We start from the raw sequence: 7,317 nt of genomic DNA on the forward strand, positions 1-7,317 counted from the left end.
GTGTATAAGAGACAGGTGGGAGGGGTGGGGCTGTGAAAAATTGTACAGAGGAAGAATATTTATAAAATTGATTTTTTTAACTTAATTTCCATTCTTTTGTGCCATATTTGCCTTTTTGAAGTCATGAAAATGACTCAATCTCCAAAGGATTTGGGGAGGGAATGTCGAGCCTTTTTGAATTTTTAAGTCGCCTTTTTACATGCAAAGTGTATGTAATTCTTTTTAATAATGTGAGACAAGAAAGCAAAGTGGCTTGTGGGAGGAGGAGTCTAAAGAAAGATGTAAGTTTATTCACAGAGAAGAAAAACACATTTAAAATTGTCGGTATCTCATCCCTTCACCACCACTGGGAGAAAAAATGCAAAGATCACAACCCCTCAGATGCTCCTGTCTGCAAGAGAGCTGAGCACTTCCCAGCTGAGACCTGGATTTCAAACCTCCTTCTCCATTTGCTTAGCACTGAACTGGAAGAACCCTTCTTCTGGCCAGGCCTTCCAGCTTAACTAGGCCCACAGGCATCCTGCCCTACCTCATCGCAGTGCCACTCTGCACATGGCCAATTCTGGAACTGAGTCAGGCTAAAACAGATAACCAGACCTAAAAATCTTGGGTTAGCGCCAATCAGTTCCTCACTTCACTGGGTGAATGGTAGTGAAAGCAGTTGTATTGACCTGTGGATGAGAGCAAGTGGCAAGTTTAAAGTGATATTTAAGCTAAGAGAAACGCCTGTCAAACTGCAGATTTGGTCACGCTCACATTTTAATTGTGATGAAACCAAGCTCCTTCTTCCTTCCTTGTGAGGCTTTGATGACTGTCTGGGAAGAGGCTGTGATAGTCAGCTGCTTCTCTAAATATGGTGCTAGTTCTCTTTTTCCCAAAAGTTCAGTAATTCACTGTGCCAGGTCTCTGAGGTGTTCATCTGTGCTGACTTGATCAGAGAATTGCTTCATCTCTAATGTTAATTTTCCAAAGTGGAACGATACAGTCACTTGTATTCGTTTAAATGAAGAAAGTTTTTTAATTTTTAGTCAGTGTTTGTAGAAAACGGTATCTGCATAGCTCAAAACAAAAACATCTGCTACTCAAACAGTTTAGTCACATCTCATAAAATTTGCCACAAAATTAGTTCAGGTTTAGAAATAGACAGAAAAAGCATGGTGGAGGAAGCAGAGGAGACAAATACTTCTTTCTAAGTGTTGAAATAAAAACTTTCATACAAACTGCTGTAACCTAAGGACGTCATGATCAGCAAAGTGCTCATGTTCCCAGCTCCTACCATAAAAACCCTTTGGGAATGGGGAGCTCGGGTCAGTCCTTCTCAAAATACAGAAGATACATTTTTGCTTTGATTGCTCTCTTGCTGTAACAAAAGGGATTGGGTATTGTATGGCACTTTATAAATTCAGCTCTGATGATGATAATGTGGGTGCCTACTTGGGACATCTGAGGGAAGTTCTGAATATGCAGACTCGCACCTGTTTCTGCAGCTGCTGAATAACAGATGCGTTGGGCTTTTGACAGCCTTAATATTGTTGGCAACAGTGAAAACTTCCTTCTTGTTTGAACTTAAATTGTACTTGCTTTTGGGTCTTTTTAGCAAGTTATTTGAGAGCACATCAGAGGAACCCTACAACTCCGGGACAGAGGTCTTTGTTGTGGTTGGTGGCGGAGGGGCTGGGACACGGTGTTCTGATCCATGATGTGTTTTCAGATTTATTAGTCCAGATCTGCTCCTCCTATCTACCTTGTTCAAGGATAGGATTTATGCTGTTGCTAGTGTGTTACTAAAACTCAAAGTAGCTTTTACTACCTTCACATCTGAATTTTCACTTGAGAGATGGAGCACGAGGAAAATGCCCACCATTTTTCATGGAGAAAAATACAGAATTGGAGAATGCAACACTGGAAATTAAGGATGGGTTCTTCCCCCATCCCCTGTCAACATCAGTAATTCTGTAGTATGGCAAGAGGGACAAGGTCATATTTTGTTACTCTGAGAGTGACTTAGCAGATCTCTGAACGAGTGTTAATGATTTGGTGAAACAAATTTGGTGAAACAAAGCAATTCTCATGTGATGGTGTTTCAGTGAACTAAATTAGGAATAGAGATCCACAGGATATTTTCTGTACCACATTGATCATATGAAGGAGCACTTGTTCTGCATTACAGCAGTTGGTAATCCAATTTCATATCGTACGTAATTGTGTGCATGATAACCATTCACCATTTATAATGAATTCATTAGTTTAGTTGTTTCATGTTACAGTTCTAGCTTAGAGACATACTACATAAATTTTCCTGTATTCCTGTGATAACACTGGATGCAAAATTACATTGATATTTTTTTCATGGAACCACTGATCATCTTAAAGAGCCACAACTATAACAATCCTAACCACTTCATCTGAAGACTTGTATTACAAAGTTTGGAGTTGAGTGCAAGAAAATTAGCATTATTGCTAAGAGTTCAGCTGACTTAAGAGTCAAATTAATTCTTTTGGAACTTGGAAGGAAGCGCTGAATGGGATAAATTAAGCATGTACATTGTGATTTCAGTTGGACATTCATAGCCTCTTGCTGATGTTTGATTTCTCATCATGCTGAGAGAAATTCTCTCCTCTGAGGCTCTTGAAGTTTGGCAGTCAGAATCTAAGCCCCACACTGTTCCATAATACTGACTTTAAAAGCCTCTTCTAAAAGGAATTTGTATACAAATTCAGCATCTTAACATTTAAATACGAAATATTATTGCTGTAGACTAAAAGGATTGCTGTGCTAGAAAATACCAGAAGGAAAATTGAGTGACAGGAGCTACTTCTCTCCAGAAATATCCTCGGTGTGCTCTTAGTGGTTTGACAGCCTGTGCACTTTCAGGCTAAAGCATAGAAAATAGGTGTCATTTTCTTCTACATCAGGATGAGAGAAAGAGTTGCAGGGAATTGGTGAATGCATATGACAAGATGTGGCAGTTCAGGGCAGAATAGGAAGTAAGTGGGGGAAGGTTGTATTTTGGTGAGATTTAGGCATAGTTTTAATAGTGAGTTTTCTGAGAGAGCTGATCAAAAGACTCCAAGAGTTCTCCCCTGAGTACCTGCAGAGGGGTGCATGTGACTGAACTACCTGTGCAAGCTTGTGAGTACTTGAATCAGTGTTTTCAACCACTATTTTCCAAGCCCATTATGACTGCATATTAGAACTTGAAACAGCTCAGGGTGTAATACAGAACTGTGTCTGGAGAGCAGCTAGTAATGGACAAATTATATGGTTGATTCTGTGCTACACGGAAAGGGCAGATGTCCTGTCAGAGAGCAGCTTACGTGCCTTCCAGTGCAGTCATGAAGGCAGATACTTGGGTCGTCTTCTCTTTTGTAGAATTTGTCCTGTCTGCAGGACAGATGTAGCAGCACTGTGAAGCTGTAAGGTAAATGTACAAGTCATGATCTTCAATATAATTTCTTTAATTTCAATCAAAAGTTTTATGTAAATTGGAGCTTGACTTCTGCTAGACTGGTCAATAGCCACTGCACCCTGAAATTTGCAGTGGAGGTAATTAATTTGTTCGTTATTGCTGGGTGATTTTGAGGAAACTTCGTTAGCACTGTCCCAGATGTCTTACTGGTTCAAGTTTCTTCTGTCTGGTCATATTGCTAAAGAGCTAAGATTAAGCTAAATCTGTATGTATGACAACTAATGTTTTCTTTAGGATAGTGTCATAGCACAAAATGTCCCATGTCTAAAAATGAGACTGTGCCATTATAAGCATGTTCTAGAGAGGAGTGCAGAAAAAACAGGTTTCTTTTTTTTGAATAATGGGTTTGGGTTTCAGTAGTAAACCTTGACCTCTCTGTTTTGCAAAGGGTGCAAGCACTTCCCTAAAAGTTCTGATTATTTTCTCAGTAATAGCAAAATGGTCTCTTCCCTCGACACCTGTTCTGCACACCTAGGATGGGCCTTTGGGAAATCTCCAGGTGCATTTATCCTACATCTATTGTACATCTGATATCTAGAGGTCATACGCTCAATCTAACCTCATCATCTTTCTCACCATTTTTATGCCAACTGGTGCCTCTTGGATTCTGGTGCTTTTGCAGTTTTGAAGCTCTGTGCACAGCAGTGAAAAAGGATTTGGAAGCAGGAGCACTCAGTAAGGGCTGGTCACACTGGGCTGATGTGCCAGCCACAAGGACGTTCCTCCATTGCCCTCTGGTCAGATCCCTTTGCTCCGGAGAGCTCCTGTGCTACCCTTCGTCAGAGCCTCTGGAGCACCTTGTACTACTTTAGGATGTGGCCAGTCAAGCTTCACAAAAGTTGTGTGTCCTGTTTGCTTCAAGCATTTTCAAGCAGATCTTTTCTGATGTCAGCCATTTTGTTGGGGTATATGTTGTATCAATCCAAATGAGTAGCTGTGCTTATAACTGTGCTACAAGTGATATCCATTAATGTCAGGAAATGAAAACAGAAGGCAAGCATGTTCCCAATAATTAATAACACACAGGAGTGCCTGGCATGGAGCCCTGAATTAGAAGTAACGTATTTGCTGTTACAGTGCTGAAGGACATTTTATAAATGTCCATGTTCGGACAGAGCTTTAGACGAGCCACAGTCAAAGATGGTAGTTGTTTACAGATTAGTTATTCGGTTGTAACTGGTTTTATTATGACCCCATTATGAGTGCAGTCCTTGACAGAAATTTGGCTTGTCTGTAGAGATTCAGGGAAGGCTGAATCCTTCACTTCTGAGAGGTGTCTGCTGGTTCTATAGCTGTTCCCTTTAGGTATTGCTACGCTTTGTGTTCATCATTAAATGTAAAAGCCCCTTTCTTCAGTTATTGTAAGTTTAGCTAAACAGCTTAAGGCCTTTACCACATGTTAAAAGAAATATTAATACACATAGATATTTTCAGTCCTGTCATGTCTTCTAGCTCTCTTTCCTGAGAACACTCACTGTAGTTTTTGTAGAGGCTATTTTTCTTTAATTTGTTTATTCTGAGGTTGGCCAACTATGCTGTGAGCCTTTTCACATAAGATTGCACTCCCTGGCAGGGAAAAAAGGGAAAAAAATGGTTTTAAATCAATATTAAGCCTGTTGATAGGAATGATGGAAACCAGTCTGATACAAATGGCTTCTGCATTCCACAATGAAATCCTTCGCAATGCCACGTCCTGCCCCACTGGCAGTGCTCCCATCACCCACGGCAGCACGCTGCCACATCCCGTGTGTGCCCAGCACGAAGCATGGTCCCTGCTGCAGCCCACCCCTGGAGCCAGGGGCTGGGGGCTCCAGCCAACACAGGATCCTGGTGGGTGGAAGACCACAACGGCAGTTCTTCAGTGGGTCCTTTTATATTGACAAAATATGTGCAGAGAATGTGCTTAGAGGGATTTATCAGAGGGGAAAATCAAGTTTGACGGCTACAGTAAGTGACAGACTAATTCACCAGCATTTACATCTTTGAAAAGCAAGTACTTCCACTGATGCACCTTTCTCTAAATAAGAATGATGCTGCTCCTGTGACAGTGTTCCCAGGGTGGCCGGGTTTGGCAGAGGGAGCGATGCTCCGGTTGGATTTGCACAGAGATCCTGCAGTGCGTGGATAAGCACTTCGTGCAATAAGTACAAGTACACCTGCAGGTGTAAATCAGTATTTTGGTTGCAATTACAGACACAATACTTGTACATGGAATTCATCAGCCTGTGTAGATAAAAAGCTGTTGAAAATGGGAGGACTGCTTTGCTGTTGTACATGAAATTTGGATGGCATCATACACAGAACTCGAACCCAGACCACTTTCTTACCAAATTGTATCACAGTTGCTGCTATTGTAGATGTACATGAGTATACAAAGAGTAACAAGAATTTTTATAAAACCCACACACAATATTTTTCATGTGTATATTAAAATATGTATTCTGCAAACAGCCTAATAATCACAGCTTTACACGTGTATCCGTTTGTATCATTTGTTAATACGAAAGACAACCAAACCCGATACTTCAGTGCCTTACATATTTTAAACAGTTCAGCATATTTAACTGGTGAAAAAAGTAAAGCCTTACATCAGAAGTGCCCTCAGAATCATATGTAGATTGTACGTCACTGGTTTTAACAAAGTTCTGTATCATTGTCAGGGTTCTCTTCAGTTAAAATACACAAGTTGTGAAACTAACTGAAAGCTGGCAACTTCTGAATTTTTTAGAGTATGCATGTCTTGAATTCATAATATACTGGAATTACTCTCAAATGCATTATTTCAAGTGGACTTTGATTTATACATTCATATTTATTTTAGCAGAAATCTCAATACTTAACATTTTTTTAAAAAGCCAGTAACTGACACTTACGTATTTGGGGATTAAATTGATGTTATTTTCAGATTGTCACTGTGGTACTTTTCATTAGAGCCCTAAAATCCTTGTTGTCTTACAGAAAGTCTTTACTAATTATTTTTCCAAGCATGGCCTTCTAGCATACAAATGAACATGGTGATACTGTCTTAAGAAAAACTTCTTTGGGGCTTTCGTCACTTCAGACCATTACAAGTCAACAATTTTCTAGTCATGAAACTGCAATGTTTCTTTATGTTAACAAAACCAAAGTCTTGTTTGAAGTAACTGGTATTTTGTATAAATATCTGTACAGATAACAGACTGTACTTGTACTATAGATTATGTGGATTTTTGTTTTATAATAAATACTTGTAAAAGATTTGATTAGCAGCCCTTTTCTTGAGCAAAGCTGTTTCGTCACCTACAGTAGAATCAACCAGCCGGTATCACAACTGGTTTAGACAGAATTTAAGATAAGAATAGTGTTGCTGTCTCCTTGTTTTTAATTTTAAAATGTAGAATAACAGCAAGAGCAAGGAGGTGAAGAGGTTGATTAGAAAACTGATCACCTTTAGAATTGCAGTTGTTAGCTAGCTATAGAACTTACAAGTTTGTCAGCATGACCTTATCAAAAATGCTACACTCCATAGGAATAATCTCTGTGTTTTGACTAGCTCTCATCTGCATTTCTTTTCCTAAAATAGTATCCTTTAAATTGATGCTATAGGATGTCAAAGTAAATATTTTAACTAATAACTTTTTTTTTTTTTTTATGGTGAACATATTTGAAAACTAGTTCCATTGAGTCTAGTTTGGTCTTGATTTCTCAGTCAATATTGGTGGTCTCAGATTTGTGAAATTTGCCATGTTAACCTAAAAGTCAAAATAATCTTTAATGGAGATATGCCTTCTGCTGCATGCTACTTGAATGAGACTCAGCACAAAGGCAGTCTTTCTGAGCAGTCATCAGCAGTCCTGATGACGTCCAA

The sequence above is a fragment of the Athene cunicularia genome (genome assembly GCF_003259725.1).
Source record: "Athene cunicularia isolate RWA chromosome 5 unlocalized genomic scaffold, athCun1 chr5_part2, whole genome shotgun sequence".
NCBI classification, from domain to species: Eukaryota; Metazoa; Chordata; class Aves; order Strigiformes; family Strigidae; genus Athene; species Athene cunicularia.